The sequence below is a fragment of the Cebus imitator genome, unplaced genomic scaffold (assembly GCF_001604975.1).
Source record: "Cebus imitator isolate Cc_AM_T3 unplaced genomic scaffold, Cebus_imitator-1.0 Scaffold322, whole genome shotgun sequence".
Lineage (NCBI taxonomy): Eukaryota > Metazoa > Chordata > Mammalia > Primates > Cebidae > Cebus > Cebus imitator.
The window spans coordinates 457,051-475,789 of record NW_016107637.1 but is presented as its reverse complement, the minus strand read 5'-3'; the positions used below and the strand labels follow the sequence as shown (position 1 = coordinate 475,789).

The 18,739-nt window shown below is 49.5% G+C and overlaps 1 long non-coding RNA gene across 3 annotated transcripts in view; it reads right to left on the bottom strand.

The window, feature by feature from the left end:
- The window catches only part of LOC119467720, a 31,285-nt gene extending 12,568 nt beyond the window's left edge, over nt 1-18,717 (bottom strand). For 2 of the 3 annotated variants that reach the window (XR_005196316.1, XR_005196317.1), the window contains exons 1-2: nt 18,516-18,717; nt 16,160-16,244 (exon numbers count right to left, since the gene is read on the bottom strand). This is a non-coding gene — a long non-coding RNA (uncharacterized LOC119467720). Of the gene's footprint in view, nt 1-9,935; nt 9,972-16,159; nt 16,245-18,515 lie in introns of those variants that run through there. The other variant, XR_005196315.1, reaches the window with a different exon arrangement.
- Nucleotides 18,718-18,739: the final 22 nt, after the last annotated feature.

Below are 18,739 nucleotides of genomic sequence, written 5' to 3'. Positions count from 1 at the left end.
AAAAAAAAAAAAAAGCTTCTTTCTTTTATAAATTACCCAGTCTCTGGTATTTCTTACAGCAGAGTGAGAACAGACTAACTCACTCTCCCTCCCCCAGTGCGCTCCTCCCTCCACGCATGCCCACTGATGGGAGCAGGTAACACTCTCCTCCTGGCTGGGAGACCTGGCTGACAAAATCCCGAGCTAGAGTAGACGGTGGCAAGTGCCAGCCAGGACGCAGCACTCCCTGGGCCTATGCCACAGACTCATCATGTCATCTTGGGCCTTGCCTTCCATACCTGCAAAATAGGGGCAGTGAGCCTGCTCTGGGCCCAAGGATAAGGAATGATTATAGGTCAGGTTGGCACATCTCAGGGCCTTCCACAAATAGCAGCTAAACCACCCCACCCCCTGGGGCCTCGGGCACAAATCAGCAGCAGAGAAACACCTCGGGGCCCAGCTGGCCATAGCATAGGCGGAATCACAGAGGAGCCAGGCCAGGGCCCCTGCAGCCACCTAATTCCAAGCTGTCAGCATGATGCATGGGATAAATTAAATCCATAAATAAAAGAAGAGTGTCCTGTGGCATCTTGGCCACAACTGCACTCCCTGGTCAATGTTGGCAGAGGATGGCACGAGAGCCCCTAGGAAGGCCCAGTCCAGCGTCCTCTGTGTCCACCTGCCTGCCCCACAGGCCACACAGCGTCTGGTCACCAGGACTTCACTTGGCCTTGTTCCTACCTCATGTATATTCTCCCTGTCTGGCTCCAGACACAGCCACCTGCTGCCTCAGCCCCGGTAGTTCCTGATGCAGGAGAATGGGGCCTGGTGAGAGCCAAAGGCTCCTGGTAATGAGGGCCTTGGGCCAATAGTCTGGGTTCAAAGCCCAGCCTTGGGGTGAAGGCTATCCCCTACCCACCCTGCCTGGTGCCCAGCAGGTCAGGAGTGAATTAACTCCCAGCTTGCACTAAGAATCTCTCCTCAGGACCCTCATACCCTACATAGTAACCACTTCCTTCCCATCCCCCAAGGCCGTCATTGGACACCTCCTCCAGGAAGCCCTGCTGGAATGGCCCAGATTCAGACCCTTGATTCCCAGGTGCACAGGCTTCTCCCAAAGTGGAGAAGTCCTGGGCTGGGCCCAGCCAACAAGATCTTCCCTGGCAGCCTTGTTTAAAATTCTGGCATCTTCCTTGCCTCAGCAACCCCAGTCCCCATTCCCTGCTTTAGTTTTTGAGCACAGTCCTTACTGCCATCCATCATGATTTTACTGATTTCTTTATTTTCTGGCTCCCCACTAGAATGTAAGTTCTCTGAGGGGAGGGTCTTTGCCCTTTGTGCTTGCTTTTGGATCTCTGTGTGTAGAGCAGCTCCCGTGTACATGGCCTCAAACATTAGACAAAGGGCAAATAAAAGGCAGGGCACACAGCATATGCAAAGGCTCAGAGGTGTGAACAGGCTTGGGAAGGAAGAAGGTGTGACAGATGGTGGACATCCCAGAGCAAGGTCCTCAAGGGGTGAGGCAAGGGGAGGAGAGCAAGGCCCAAACAGAGAAGGGTCTGGAATGCCAGGCCAGGGTGGGAGGGTGTTAAACATTCACTCCCTAGACAGAACACAGCCTGCACAGTGCTGTCTTTTCTCTCTTTTTTGCTTGTTTCTTTATTTGAGTCAGGGTCTTACTCTGTTGCCCAAGCTGGAGTGCAGTGGCACAATTATAGCTTACTGCAGCCTGGATCTCCCAGACTCAACCTTCGGAGTAGCTGGGACTACAGACATGCATTACCATGTCCAGCTAATTTTTCATTCTTAGTAGAGGTCTTGCTATGTTGCCCAGGCTGGTATCAAAGTCCAAGCAATCCTCCCACCTCGGCCTCCCAAAGTGCTGGGATTACATGCATAAGACCCTGTGTCTGACATTTGTTTTGTTTTAATCAAATTGGTTGCAAATATTTAAAAGATGATAAAAGATCAGGATATTTTACACAGAAATCTAAATCTTTAGCTTTTCTAGAAGAATCAGAAGATCTGGTCTCACTGGGTCCCCATCCCCGCCAGGTAGCCACCCAGTCTCACTCCCCAGTCCCTGCAGGCCATGCAGTCCCTGAAGGCCAGTGGGCTTTCTGCCCCTGACCAAAGCTGGAAGCCTGTAGCCTCTTGTCAGGATCCCCAGAGCACCTGGCCCAGGCCTGGTCCTTGGATGGATGCTGGGTTGATGAATGAATGAATGGAGAACAGATGAATGCAGCAATAATGGAGTAATAATGCCTGCTCCCTCCACTTTCCCAGGGGAGCACGGAGGTCCTGGTGTTTTGCAAACTTGGAAGTGCCGGAGCTGAGTGAGGTGGCTCATGCCTATAGCCCCAGCTACTTGAGAAGCTGAGGCGAGGGGATCGCTTGAGCCCAGAGTTTAAATCCAGCCTGAACAACATAGTGAGACCTCATCTCTAAAACAAAACAAAACAAAACAAAACAAAAACCAACTTGGAAGTGCTGGGAATAATAATAGCAAGAAAATCAACACGTATGTAGCATTTACCAGGTGCACAGCCCCATTCACAGCAATTTTCTTCCGTTATCTAATTTCTCCCTCACCAGGGTGCGGGACTTCATCCCATCCTGGGAGCAGTATGCCACTTACAGGGCTGGTGGGAGGATTAACTTAATTGATGCAGGTAAAGTGCCTAGAAAAGAGCCTGGCACCCAGCAGGTGCCCAGCAAGCGCTAGCCATTGATGCACAAGTCAGGGACTTTCACCACCAGGGAGTTTGCGTGGTGCCCAGATGAGGCCACCGAAGCTGGCGGAGGTTGAGAGACTCACCCAAGGTCACAGGATTGTTGGTAGGGAACAGATGGAGACATATGTGACACTGGGGGGCCCCCGCCAAGGAGCCCATTCTGGTGAGGAGCTGGGTGCAGGGGCAGATCTCTGGGTAGAGCAGAAGGCTCCGGTCATGGGACTATGATTCTGATCCCGGTTGGGGCTTTGGGCTTCTTCCACTCCCCTCCAGCCCTGCAGTCTGACCCAGCACCATCCTTCCCTGCTGGCCCACCCAGCAGGCCCCCTCAGTATAGCAACTCGCCTTACAGATGGGGACTCCAAGACCCAGAGGAGAGGCAGCTTGGCAGGGGAGAGGTGCCTGGGCCTCTGGTCAGACCCTCCACGTTCCAGTCCCAGCCCTACTCCTTACTGGCCCTGAGACCACGGCCAAACCGCTTAACCTCGCTGGTTCTGGCTCCTCACCTTTTATGAATGTCAGAAGTGTGTACCCTGCCCCAGGCACTGGGCTCAGAGCCTGGCATGTATCATTCCTGGGTTCACACAGCTGGGGTTGGATTCAGAGTCAGGATTCAGACTGAGGCCTGGGTGAGTCCAAAGCCTGTGTTCTTGAAGTGAAGGAAATCATGTGGGCCTCATATAGTGGTTATGAGCATGTAAAGAAATAATCATACAATAGTAGCTAATGTTTCCATAGCCTTTCCTTATTGGGCCAGGTGCTGTTATAAGCATTTTTAACATATTACTAGTTTAATCCACAGATCATACTATGGACAGGCATCAATCTATTATCATTCCCCGATTACAAATCAGGAAACTGAGGCACAGAGAAACTGAAAGCACAAGTTAGGTGATTTGCTCAAGGTTACAGACAAGTGTGTGGTGGAGTCAGACTTTAAATCCAAGCCTTAGGCTCCCACGTCCTTGTCGTTGTTGTTTTTTTACCCACTGCTCATGAGCACAGAGCACCGGCCTGATGGGGCATGCTGACCCGCTATCCCCATGGCCTCTGCTCCTATCTCCAGAATTATGAAGCCAGCAACAGAGCCAGCAATGAGGATTCAGGGCACAGGGATTCCCGTCCCAGAAAGCTCCCCATCCCCCTCATTCCAGATCTGGTTGGGTCTGGTTGGGTGCACAGGCCATCACCCCTGGGAAAGAGAAGGATCAGCCCAAGAACAATGCTGGAGCCCTGCCATCCATCTCCCTAGAAACCTGGGGCAAGCCTGGCCCAGCTGATACAGGAAGAGGAGCCGTCTGCTGCATGTTTTCCAACCTCACCAGGGCCTTCCTTCTCTGAGCCTAGACCCGGGAGTCCATAGCAGGCCCTGCCGGAGCTGTGACCATATTCTTTGCCTTCTCCTGTCCTATATTCTGCCATTCCAGGTCTTAAGTGAGGAGACATCTCCAGCCTTGCTTCAATACGTGCTTTCCACCTTCTGGACCTGTTCTCCTGCAGCTCCCTCCACCTGAAGCCTCTCCCACTCTCCTCCAGAAAGCCTTCCGTCTCCCTGCAGGCAGCTTGTCCACCCTTCCTCTGAAACTCCATGGCCACACAGCCTCACACACCACTGTGACTGTCTTGTTTGTCTCAACTCCTAGACTGCGCACCTAGTAATTTTACACAAACATACAAAGCCCTCCAGATGCACAGCAGCACACTCAGAAGCATGCATCCACGCTGGTGCATAGAGAAGCTCTCTTCCTCTAGGGTACACTCGGACACCCCAAGGGCCAGTTACACAAACGCACAGACCCATACACATGAGCCTCGAATCCGGACACCTGGGTACATGCTAATGGTGACCTGAGCAACAAGGTGACATCTGAGAGCTCACACACACACACACGTGCACACACACACACTCATAGCATACTTCCAAGCACACACAGACTCAGCTACCCATACAGGATCACATGGAGAAATAGCCCTCCCCACACATGGACATGCACACACATGTACAGTCATGCGGAAACATCCAACACCCCACAGCGGCTCACACACAGAGGTGCCATCTGGTGTCTGTGCTGGAGTCAGTCCCAGGGAGGGCTGGGCGGGCTATGGCCTGAGGCTGGGAAGGCATCTCCTGAGACAGGTCGGGGGTTCTAGGGGCAGGGCCTGGGAAACCAGGCCACCAGCCCCCACTCATGGACGAAAAGAGAAACGATGCACCTATTGGGCTCCTGGCGGGTTTTGGGGTTTGGGATGGGGAGAGGATGGTCCTGAGTGGGAGGGGCCTCCTGAGCTGATTCCTGGCTCCAGTTTTCTTCCTGCCACTTGGGTTTCAGACCATCCCCAGCCCAGCAAGACCCTTCCCCTAGGCCCGGCTGCGGGCCATTGCTCCGGGCACTCTTGGCAGCCTTGCCCCTTATGTAGTAAAAGGCAGCATTTACCAGCATTTACCAAGCACAGGGCCAGACCTAGGGAGAACCTGCACCCCAGGTGCCTCACAGGTTCACCCTAGTCCTAGCCGGGCAATGCTGACATGCAGACCACAGTGTGCGTCACTTTAAGCATGTCATCTCCCATGATCCTCTCCACACTTCTGACCTGTAGGGATCATTCTGCCCATTTTCAAGAGGCTCAGAGAGGTGAAGGGAATTGCCTGAAGTGACCCAGCCCTCCCAAGGTGTCTCCTGGTCCCTGGCCCCCAGGCTGGGGCTGGGTCTCCTTCAGTTCTCACCCATCACCTGGGGAAGCAACAAGAGCAGGGACAGCCCAGGGTAGGGGAGACAGCAGGATAGATGCTGGACACAGCCCAGTGAAGACCCATAAACTGTAAGGGCCGGAGATGGTGCATCAGGGACTACACATTCCACTCACTGCACCCACCCAGGCGAGGACAGGAAAGAGACCTCAGGGCTTTATTTGTAAGTGGGTGTATTAGTCTGTTCTCATGCTGCTATAAAGACATACTTGACTGGGCAATTTACAAAGAAAAAGAGGTTTAATGGACTCAGTTCTATATGGCCGAGGAGGCCTTACAATCACCGTGGAAGATGAAGCAGGAGCAAAGGCACGTCTTACATGGCGGCAGGCAAGAGGGCATGTGTCGGGGAGCTGCCCTTTATAAAACCATCCTGTCTCCTGAGATTTAGTCACTATCATAAGCACAGCATGAGAAAAACCCACCCACACGATTCAATTACCTCCACTGGGTCCCTCCCACAACACCTGCTTATGGGAGCTACAATTCAAGAAGAGATTTAGGTAGGGACACAGTCACACCACATCAGTGGGGTACCTGGAAGTCATGACATTTCATTCATTCATTCATTCATTCAGCACATATTTATTGAGTCATCACTCTAGGAATGGAGGATGCAGCAGCAGACACACCAGAGTCCTTGCATCTGAGCCTGTCTACTGGTGCAAACACATGCAGCCCTGTGCTGGGGACTGCCATCTTGAGACTAGTGTCTGCCACAAAACCTTCCTGTCCTTTCTCTGGTTTCTTCTTCCTCAGGCATAGTCTCCTCTGTCTTGGAGGAGAGCAGGTGGTGTCACCCCAGAGACCATGGCAGCTCACAGTGATTGAGAGTTTACTATGTGCCAGGTCCCTGTGATTCAGTTAAGCTTCAATGAGGTAAGTACTTCCATCACCCTCATTTTACAGGGAAACTAGACGCACGGAGACATTGAGCCACCTGCCCGAAGTTACACAGGTAGGACATGAGGCAAGGCTGGGATTTGAACCCAGGAAGTCCCACACCAGCCCTTGCACATAAGACCACAGAGCTACTCTGCCCCCACCAGCTCTGCAGTGTGTATATGCATAGGTGTGGGGGTGGTGGGTGCAGGACACGGGGAGGAGGCTGTCGGGGAGCGGGTTTCCAGGGCGAAGCGGAACAGTAAAATGTCTCTGCCGCCTCGTCTCCTTCTGCCTCTCTCCCAGTTTCCCTCTTACCTCACTTGATATGACTCACTGGTAGTTCTTGCTTCACTCTAATACCTTCAGTGCCTCCTTGCTCCCTTCAGGAGACAGTCCAAGACCCCGGGCTTGGCATTCAAGGCTCCAGGAGGTACCTTTCCAGCCCCACTTGCGCCAGGCACTGCCCTGTGCTCTGTGCTCTGCTCACAGTGACCTGTGAGCTGCGTCCCCTGCCTATGCCTCTCCACCCTGCTGTCTGCACCTTGTCCTCTCTGCCTGGAGCACTCTTCCCTCACTTTCCCAACAACCAGCTCACTCCAGTCAGACTTCAAATCAGCCCGAGGCAGCCTTCCCTGGGCCCCGGGTTGGGCTGAGCCTTCTCCTCTGCAGTGTCACAGCCTGATCCACTGGGTTGTCACAGTTTCCATCTCCAGCTGCTCCCAGGATGGGTCCCCAACATAACCCAGCATGGGGCCTGGCACAGGGGCCCTGGGTGGACCTGGATTGTGGGTAAGGTTTCAGGGCTCCTGGGAGATGGCTCCACAGGCAGTGAGAAGCAGAGGAAAGGACAGGGTGGGGCCCAGGACAGGTGAGGTGTGGGGACAAGGGCACAGGGAGTCAGAGTGGCCAGAGCGGTCTGGGGACTGGGGGCTCCAGGGCTTGGTTCATTGAGGACCCAAGGATAGTTACCCAGGCTGGTTCACAAGGATGCCAGGGTCAGACCACAAACATCCCATGAGACTATCGCCAAGCTCCCAGCATTACAAATTATATGGATTATGGAGGCCAGGTGCAGTGGTTTACACTTGTAATCTTAGCGTAATCCTAGCCTTGGGAGGCTGAGGTGGCAAGATCACTTGAAGCCAGGAGTTTGAGACCAGCCTGGGCAACATGGCAAAACCCTGTCTTTATTAAATATACAAAAATCTAGCCAGGTGTGGTGGCAGGCCCCTGTAATCCCAGCTACTCGATAAACCAAGGCACAAGAATCACTTGAACCTGGAGGCAGAGGTTGCAGTGAGCTCAGATCATGCCACTTCACTCCAGCCTGGGCAACAGAGAGAGACCCTGTCTCATAAAACAAACAAACAAACAAACAAAAAACCCTATATAGATTATGGAATAACAGATACATAGAAAAGAGATGCATGTTGCATTTTATAAGAAATAAGTTGGCCAAAATCATTTATTGTCTACATTAGAAACTTTCTGGGAAAGGAAAAGCTTATACTGAATAATTACGTTGAGACAATAGATGTAAACCAAGATTGTCCTAGAAACACCAAATGTAGGGTCATCATTGTGAAGCACTGTAATAATGAACACCTTTGAACCCAACTGAAACATGAGATGATCATTGCTGTGGCCTTCTTCCTTGTCCCATTTCCCTGCCTTCCCTACAGAAGTAACTACTATCTTAAATTTTGTGACTCATCCTCTCATTAAAAACAAACAAACATACTTTTACCACCTACGTATGAAAGCCTAAACAAAATCGTTGAAGTTTGCTTGTTTTGGAGGCTTATAAGTGTCGGATCCTGTTGCCTGTAGTCTTCTGCAACAGGCCTTTCCCACTCCACATTATATTTCTAAATTCCTTCTTGTAGTTGGCCACAGCTACGTTAGATTCATTGCCACTGCTGTATAGGATTTCATTATATGGTGATGCCACAATTAATTCATTTTACTGTTACGGACATTAGGGTGGTTTCCAGGTTTTCGCGGTCATAAACAGCACTGCCGTGAATATCCTTGCACCTGTCTCTGGGTGCTTGCACACAAGCGTATCTCTAGGGTTTACACTTAGTAATGAAATCGCAATATTCTTAAGTGGTTGCAGCAATTTACACTGCATTAGAGCATATAAGGATCCCTGTTGATTCCTGCCTCACCAATACTTGCCACCACGCGACCCCTTTTCTATGGAAAATCTTCCTGTGGTCTTAATTTCCATTTTCCTGATTTCTATAAGGCTGAGAATCTTTTTATTTTGGTTTATTTTTCATTCATATTTTTCTGCTAGAAATGCTCATTCATATCTTTTTCTCTTTTTTAATTGAGCTGTCTTCTTACTGATTTGTAAGAATTCTTTGTGCACTCTGGATAGTGAGGCTTTGTGCGTGATTTGTGCTGTAATGTACTCCCCCAGGTTGTGGCTTGTCTTTTCAACAATCAGAAAAAAAATTAACTTGGACAAAGAAGAGATTAGGCATGGTGAGAAATACTTCAACAGAAACAACAACAAACATTACTAGAATCCTCAAAGAAATAAGAGAAAATATTGCAAATGAAAAAAGAATGAGATACTCTGAAAAAAGGAACAGTGAAAGAACAAACAAAAGGCTGTTGGAAATATGAAAAGATAAATTTTTGAAAAATAACAAAAAACTGTGAAGAGTTGAAGAAAATTTCCAGAATGAAGAGCAAAATGCGATTTAAAAAAACAGGTGGAAAAAAAAAGATGTAAGAAATATAGAAAACTGGCCTGGGGGTCCAGTATTTGAATAATTAAGGAGTTCCTGAAAGAAAAAAATAAAATCATTATAGAGGTACTTCTTTTAAATTGTCTCCAAAATGAAGATGATTAGTTTGTCCATGAGGACCCACTGGATGCCCAGCACAATGAATGGAAATCGATTCACTTCAAGACACACCAAGGCTAAGCAGATACAGTGGTGTGAGCCTGTAGTCCCAGCTACTCAGGAGGCTGGGGCAGGAGGATCCTTGAACTCAGGAGGTCAAGGCTAAAGTGAGCGATGATTGTGCCACTGCACTCCAGCCTAGGTGGCAATGAGACCCCATCTCTTAAAGAAAAGACCCACTGAGGACACAGCTTCCAGAGAGAACAGAGCCTGTATAAAAGATTAGGAAAAAGAATGGCCTTGGACTTCTCAGCAGAAACTAGAAGACAATGGAGCAAGCCTTCAAAATTCAGAGGGAAAAATATTTCGAGTTTAGAAATTTATACCTGGTCAAACTATCTGACTAAATGTGAGGCACTTTTAGAAATGCAAGGTCTTTAGATTTTACCTCAAACACATCCTTTAGAAAGGTATAGATATACGTGGCCAGGTGCAGTGGCTCACACTTATAATCCCAGCACTTTGGGAGGCTGAGGCCGGCGGATCACCTGAGGTCAGGAATTCGAGACCAGCCTGGCCAACATGGAGAAACCCCGTCTCTACTAAAAATACAAAAATTAGCCAGACATGGTGGCACGCACCTGTAGTCTCGGTACTCGGGAGACTGAGGCAGAAGAATTGCTTGAACTCAGGAGGCAGAGGCTGCAGTGAGCCGAGATCACACCACTGCACTCCAGCCTGGGTGACAGAGGGAGACTCTATCTCAAAAAATAAAATAAAATAAATAAATATGTAAACAAAAAGTAAAACAAAAAGAAAGCTATGGGTACGTGTTCCCCCAAAGAAAGCAGTGAACCCAGAAAGAGGAAGACATGGGATCTAGGAATTGAGGGGTTCAACCCAGGAGAAAGGTGCACAACAGTATCCAAGTGACAACCAGAGCAGCTGGCCTTGCCATCAGCCAGTCCAGGACGCAGCAGTCAGAAATCCACAGAGACTTCTTCAAAAGGAGTAAGTGGGTAGAATACAGTGCTCCCCCGTTATCCTCAGGGATACATTCCAATACCCACAATGGAACCTGATTGCTGTCAATCAGAACATGTTTCTATTTGTGTCTTGCACCCACAAATTTAATGCCTTTTCCATCATTACAAAGCACTCATCACACGAGATTGTAACTTTTGCAGCCTGAGGTGCAACAGCAAAACTAGCACAAATTGCTTTCCTTCTTCACGATTTCATGAATAGAGTCATTCTTACTGTAGATCTTAGCAACCACGGCACGCAATTTTGTTTTTTAATTTTCTTATTAAGTCAAGTACTTTCACCTTTCTGCTTAAAGGAAGTACTTTACAGCTTCCCTTTGGCATAAAGTGTTCGGAATCCCAGCAGCACTCCTCTCACGCTTTGGAGCCCATAATCAAGTAAAATAGGGATGACCGGAACAGAAGCACTGCCATACTGTGACAGTTGATCTGGTAACTGAGGGGGCTGCTGAGTGAGTGATGGGAGAGTAGCGTCTATAGCGCCGACCCACCGGACAAAGGGGTGATTCACGTCCCAGGTGGGACGAAGCTGGACAACACGAGGTTTCATCGTGCTACTCAGAATAGCACGCATCTGAAAACCTACAAATTGTTTCTTTCTGGAATTTCCCATTTAATATTTTCAGACCACGGTTGACCTTGGGCAAATGAATCTGCAGAAAGTGAAACTCCAGATAAGTGGGGATTACTGTATTGAATGTGAGTGATTGTAGCAAGATGAGATTTACACAAATGAGGGAGAGCTTAGAGGGGAAGGAGAGAGTAATACATAGAAAACTAAGCAAGCAATAAAGCAATAAAGCAAAACATAACAATTATTAATTCCAGGGAAAACACAAAGGTGTGTAGGAAAACAGTATTAATCATGGCCCCCTATGAATAGCATTTATTTTATTGTGATCATATAGAAATATTTTCAGAATATGACATCAAATGCACAGGCAACAAAAGAAAAAATAGATTGGACTACATCAAAATTGAAAAATTCTGTGTACCAAGGGCAGAATAAATAGAGTGAAAAGGCTGATGATGGGGATGGGAGGAAATATTTGCAAACCATATATCTAATAAGGGGTTAATATCTAAAAGATATAACAATTCTTACAACTCAACAAAGCTCTGTGTTATAAAAAACAAACAGGCCGAGCGCGGTGGCTCACGCCTGTAATCCCAGCACTTTGGGAGGCTGAAGCAGGCAGATCACGAGGTCAAGAGATCAAGACCATCCTGGCCAACATGGTGAAACCCCGTCTCTACTAAAAATACAAAAATTAGCCGGCCATGGTGGCACGCACCTGCAGTCCCAGCTACTTGGGAGGCTGAGGTGGAAGAATCACTTGAACCCGGGAGGCAGAGGTTGCAGTGAGCCGAGACTGCACCACTGCACTCTAGCCTGACGACAGAGCATGACTCCGTCTCAAAAACAAACAAACTAAAACCAAAACAGAAAATAACAAGTTTTGGCCAGGACATAGAGAAACTGGAACTCTTACACATCGTCGGCGGGGGCATAAAATGATACAACTGCTGCGGAAAACACGATGGTGGTTCCTCAAAAAACAAAAACTAGAAACACAGTATGATCCAGAGATTCCACTTCTGAGTATATTCAGAAGAACTGAAAGCAAGGACTTGAAGAGATATTTGTACACCCATGTTTATAGCAGCATTATACACAACAGCTAAAATGCGGAACCAACCGGAGTGTCTCCGGATGGGTGAATGAAGAAACAAAATGTGGAATAGACATACAATGCAGTATCCCCATCCTTAAAAAGGAAGGGAACTGTGACACGTGCTACAACATGGATGAACCTTGATGGTGTCACCCTAAGTGAAATAAGCCACTCACAAAAGAATAAATACTGTATGATTCCACTTACATGAGGTACCTAGAGTAGTCAAACTCATAAATAAAGGAAGTAGAATGGTGGTTTCTGGGGCTGGTGGGGAGGACGGAAGGGGATTTTGAGGTAGCTCACCCCTGTACTCCCCAGCAGTTTGGGAGGCTGAGGCGGGTGATCGCCTGTGCTCAGAAGTTCAAGACCAACCTGGGCAATATGGCGAAACCCTGTCTTTACTTAAAAAAGAAAATACAAAACTTAGCCAGATGTGGTGGTGTGTGTCTGTAGTCCCAGCTACTCGGGAGGCTGAGGTGTGAGGATCGCTTGTGTCTCAGGCTGGTGGGGGGCGGGGGTGGATGGAAATTACAGTGAGCCGAGATTGCACCACTGCAGTCCAGCCTGGGTGACAGAGCGAGACCCTGTCTCAACCAGTCAATCAATAAAAATATAAAAAACAATTTAAAAAATAAAAACAAACCCCAAATAGAAGCAACAGAAAGGTACTAAGCCTGTCCCCGAAGGCCATGTGACTCAGGGTGAGCACCCAGGGCCTGAGCCACCTACAAGTCACCTTGAGGAATGCCTGTCAGCATGGGCAGAGCAGTCAGGGCTCCTGCCCTCCATCCGCCCTGGAAGAAACAGGGAGCTCAGAGCTGATGGCCCTTAGAGAAAAGAGACACATCTGCAGGCACAGAGGCTCATTGTTTACATGAATAGCCACACATTTACTTTAATGTGTATTGGAAAAACATAATAAGCGTATCAAGCCTGTGATTTCATGGAGATTATTGCTTAGGATGAAGCTAAATCTAAGTGAAAGGAATTAAGGGGAACACTGGGAAGGCAATAGCAGGTAAGGGGAAATAGAGAAAGTCACTCAAGCGGATGGGAATGATTGCAGTTACAGGAAATAGTGACCTAGGGCAACCCCTCAGGTTAGAGATGGGCAACCCAGGCCCAGAGAGAGAGCAGGACCCACTCAGTATCCTACATGAGGCAGTGGAGGAGGAGGTACTGTGACTCCACCCTCCTGAAAGCACATGGCCAAGAGGCAAGACACGGAGGCTGATTTTCTACGAACCCCGGAACCACCTTCATCCTCTCCGTTCCTCTGCACAGTGAAGGGGTTCTGCAGCGAATAGCAATAATGCATCTAATATTAACTGTAGATAACCCTTACAGAGTTCTTACTGCGTAGCAGAAACAACCACAATGGCAATAATGATAGCGAAGACTTATATAGTATATACCTAAGTTCCTAGAAGGGCTTTGAGTGCCTAGTACACACTGCATAAGTGTATACATAGTTGGCCCTCTCTATCCATGGGTTCCAAATCCTTGATTCAACCAACGGCAGATCAGAAATATTCAGGAAAAAAAATCGTATCTGTACTGAACATGTGCAGGCTTTTATTTCCTTGTCATTATTCCCTAAACAATACAGCATAACAACTATTTACATAGCGTTTACATTGTATAGGTATTATAAAAAGCCTAGAGATGACGGATGATGTAAAGTATACAGGAGGATGTATACAGATTATATGCAAATACTGCATTAGTTTCTATCAGGCACTTGAGCATCTGAGGATTTTGGTATCAGTAGGAGGTCCTGGCACCAGTCCCCCATGGATACAGAAGAAGAACTGTATTAACTTAATTCATTCTCACAAATCATACGACAGTGTGGCAGCAAGCCTCCAAGATAGCCCCCATATAGACCTCCTGGGAGTCACATTCCTATGTAATTCCCTTCTGCATAGAATAGGGTTGAGCTATGTAACCAACAGGATATTGCAGAGAGGAGGGAGCATGACTTCCATGGTCAGCTCATATAAGACGTTGTGACTTCATTGCTTTCTCTTTCTTTGATCAGTCTCCCTAGGGAAAGCCAGCTATGTCATGTGGGCACTCAAGCAGTCCTCTGGAGTGAGCCACATGGTGAAAAATGGAGTCCTCTTGCCACCAGCCAAAAGGGACTTGCCAGCCATGTGAGTGAGCCGGCCCAGACACTCCAGTCCCAGTTAAACCTTCAGAGGACTGCGGCCTCACCAACATCTTGACTACAACTTCATGAGAGACCCAGAACTAGACCCATGCAGCTAAGCTGTTCCCCAGTTCCTGGCCCACAGACACTGTGAAAGATTATAAATGTGTATTTCTGTTTGAAGCTGCTAAGTTTTCGGGTAATTTGTTTGGCAGCAATAGGTAATTGACAGCATTAGGAAACATTAGCTAATGCTATCCATGTTTTGCAAATGAGAGAATTGAGGCATAAAAGTAACTTGCCCCAGGTCACACGGGCAACAGGTGGTTTAAACCATGGCCGTTTGGATCTATGTAAAGTTCAGGTAATAAATTAGAATCTCTCTTTTACAGGAATCAGGACATTTTGCCTGCTCAGAGAGAGAGGGGGAAAGGGACAGAGACACAAACACAGAGACAGTGACACAGAGAAGTGTGTCATGGGCTCGCAGTACTATGTGAAGGCAGTGGAGAAGTGAAGTGAAGTGTAAGTGAGGCGCACAGTGAAGGACAGTGGAGCGCGCCCTTGCCCTTGCAGCTCGGCTGTGATTGGCCTGGGGCTGCTGGTCTCTGACCCTGGCTGGGCTGGTGACTCGGCCTAAGGTCCCTGGCGGTGGAATCTGAGGCCCCTTAACAGACCCCTCCCTGGCTCTTGTTCCCCTGGGCTGACACTCTCTGTCCAGGGTCTCTCTGCCTCCACACCAGAGATCCTCCAGGGAAGAGGTAGAGTCTTGTTCATCTGTGTCCCTCACCTAGCACAAGGCCTGCCAGAGCAGTCTGGGTGAGGTGAGCACAGAAGGCCCTCTGGCCCTGGAGAGGTGTCATTACTGGGGACAGAGCAAGAACCAGGATGATCCTGTTTCTGACTGGAGGAGCTCCCACTGGATGGAGGAGCCAACAACGACAGTCCAGTGTGATCAGGGAGATTGGGACGCACAGCACCACGGGGGCCCAGAGGAGCAGGGAGGATCTCTGTGTAGGAGGCTAGAAGGCTTCCCAGATGAGGAGGCATTGGAGGTGAGGCCCAAAGGGCAAACAGAAGCCAACCCATGCAGGAGTGTTCTAGGCAGAGGGCACAGCCTGGCGGAGGTCTGAAGCTCCAGTTCCTGGGGGGCAGAGTAAAAGAGTAGATAGCGTGCAGAGAGTGGGCTGCTGGGGGCCAACATGGAGACTTGGAGTGGCAGGGCACCATGCTGACAGCAGATGAAATGTCACCTACATCTGTCTCATGGGGGAATTCATAACATTTGGAGTTGGGTGTAGGAGTTTTCTTTGGAAACTTAGGGTAGGCAGTGTCTGTAAGCTTGAGTCAGCCCAGGATGGAGAGAGGATAGCGGAGGACAGGGAGTCAACTGGGTGGCAGAAGCTGTACCAGGACCTCAGTGGCCATTTGGTGTCTCATGTTTCAAGGACTGGGCTTTCTCCCTTTGCCCCTCACAGAAATTAACCAGTTTATGTGCCCTGAAAAATTCCCACTTCCACCCTCTGGGTTCCCACGCAGGCTTCGTCATTTCCTAGCTGTGTGACCGCTCTGCTGTTTAGTTTACCCATCTATAAAATAGGATAAACACAAAACCTGCCTCATAAAGATGTCATAAGGATTAAACAGGAAAAAGAATTTAAGCTGGGTGCTGTGGCTCACGTCTGTAATCCCAGCACTTTGGGAGGCCAAGGCGGGCAGATCACCTGAGGTCAGGAGATCGAGACCAGCCTGGGCAATGTGGTGAAACCCCATCTCTACTAAAAATGCCAAAATTGGCTGGGCGTGGTGACAGGCGCCTGTAATACCAGCTACCCCAGAGGCTGAGGGAGGAGAATTGCTTGAACCCAGGACATGGAGGTTGCAGTGAGCCGAGATGGCGCCACTGCACTCCAGCCTGGGTGACAGAGAGACTCCTCAAAATAAAATAAAATAAAATAAAAAAGTAAAACATTTAGAATGGTGCCTGACCCCCAGCAAGTATACAATCAATATTAGCTATTGCTATTATTTTATGCAGTTTTCTTTTAACTTTTTCAAGCACACGTAGCTTACCTAATGCTTGCTATGTGTCAGGCCTTGTATTTATCTTCCGAAGACAAAGATGAGGAAGACGCAGTCCTCCTAGGGGTACAAAAACCTTCAATAAAGACAGAAACAAGCATTGGTCAAATGTGCCCTGTGCCAAGAATCCAAGAATGCAGGCGAGCGGGCTCCTGTCCTCCGGGAGCCCGCAGAGTGACTAGGCAGACAATTGCATAAGCAGACCCAGGCAACACAGGGTGGTCAGGGCTGTGACAAAGGGAAGCCCAGGGAATGCAGGGGCCCAGGGAAGTGGCCTAAAGTGGATAGAGGCTGAGAGGAGCCAGGGGGACCTCTGCTGAGGGGGCTGCTGAGATACAAGGAGTTGCCCACTTTGGCAACTGGCTGTGTGTTGACAGTATGAGCAAGGACTCCCTTGAGGAGGTGGGAGGGTGCCTGGGCTCAGTCTTGGTTCTGAGTATTAGAAAGCCATCAGAGGTTTGTGAACAGGGAATTGTGTTTGAATAATAGTAACAATAACTAACATTTATCATGCACCTACTATCTACTGTATGCTGTACATATACAATCTTATCTAATATCCTCACCACAACCCCGTGAGGTGAGTAATATCACCTTTCTCCTTTTTCAGGTTTAGAAACTGAGCCACAGGGTTTGAGTTGCCCAAGTTCACATAACTAGAAAGGTAAAGAACAGACTGAAACCCAGGCAGTCTGACCCACAGGCAGGCACTCTTCATCTTTCCACCTGCTGCCTCTATACTTCAGCCCACACACTAATCTTACAGTTGGAATGAATTTCAGAAATTCCTTATCTCTTCCATTTCCCAGACGAGTAAGTGAGACTCGGAGATAGGATTGACCTCCCTACGACCACTGAGTGGAAGAGGAGGAGGGACTGAGCTAGATCGGTGAGTTTAGGGGGCAGGACGGGCTTCTATCTTGGTCCCACAGTCCCCGGCACCTTTGTGCTTGACACAGAGTCCAAACTCTTGGCTGTGGCCTACAGAGCCCTGGTAATCAGAGCCTTGCCAACTCCCTCTAGCCTCACCTGAGGCACCCACTCCTTCGCTGTCATCAGGCCCCAGCCCACCTTGAGGCCTCTGCATTGCCGTTCCCTCTGCCAGGAATGCCCTTCCCTCGATCTTCATGGGTCAGGATCCATCTTGCCATTCAGTGAAATGTCACCTCCTTTTACATGATCACCTTCTCTACAGTTACCCCATTGCTTTCACATCTGTCTGTTTTGTTTTTCTCGTTGAAGTTATGATGACCTGAAATAATCTTTTGTTTTCCTCATTCTGTGTGTATCTCTTCCAACTAAAACATAGCTGCAGGGGAGCAGGGAGGAACCTTACTGTTTCCACACTGTATCCTTGAGCCTTGAACGGTGTTTGGCACATGTAGGTGAAAGTATGCCTGCATTTCATTGTCTGTATGCTAATGGTCTGTCTCTCCACTGGTCAGGGACCTCTCTGGGGCTGGCACCACGTCTGATTCACCTTGGTACCCCGTCTGATTCACCTTTGCACCCACAGGCCCAGCACAGGGTTGGCCCAGAACAGGGCCTGAAGTGCTTGCTGAATGACTGAATGAACAAGGGACAGAAGGGGTGATGATGGCAGGAGCACCGTGCTGGGCTCTCTGGGGAGTCTAAACCCCTTTCTGGTGGGGTGGCTGAGCCGCCAATGCCCTGGAATCTCATTCTCTAAAGAAGGTTGTGTGGGTTGGACCCAGCTAACAAGCCTGCAGCTGAAATCGAATCCCAGCTCTACTCTCTGCACCATTCTCCCCAGCGTGGGTGAGGTGGGCTGCAGCCCTCCAGAGGAGGAGGTGCTTTCCCCTTCCAGCAGAGGACAGCAGAGGAGGACAGCATGGGCCTAATCGCACGTGCCCTAGTTGCAGGGATGGCATCCCTTCTGTGCCCCGCCCCCCCCCATCTCGTCTTTCTCCATTGCAGCGAAGAGTCCTGGATTCCTCGTCGTCCCTGCGGGGCCCCCTGATTGCCCCTCTGCCTAGGTCCCTGGAGCCCACGACGATGAATAGTCTGTGCACCAGGCCCAAGCCACCTGCCTTACATCCCCTCCCATGATCACATGAGCGTACAACATGCACAGATGCACATGGGCACTGAAACGAAACCAGCCACAAGGATCTATAATATCCCAGCCGGAGTCCATGACAGGTGCAGAGGTCCAGCCCTGCGCCCCCAGGTTCTCCCTGCTCATCCACATCTTGGTACCCCACCCCCATCCCTTCCTCGTCCGCCCCACGCATACACTGCACAGGCCTGTGCGCCCTGGAACATCATTTCCCCTCCTGCCCAGGCTCACTCCTAGACATCTCTCGGCCTCTGATCTGCCTGTCACCTCCTCCAGGAAGCCTCTGCTGATTCCTCTGGACCTGCTACCTCCGGGGGTCAGGGGCTCGCCTGGCCCATCCCCGCGTCTACAGAGCCCAGCCCTCAGGCGAGCCCCAAACAGGGCCGTGGAGCGCCGGCTGAGGGAAGAGTGGACCAAGGACAGGCGGGAGGAGGACGAGGAGGCGGCGGCAGGGAGAGCGTGGGGCGGAGGCGGCAGCGGGAGGGAGCGCG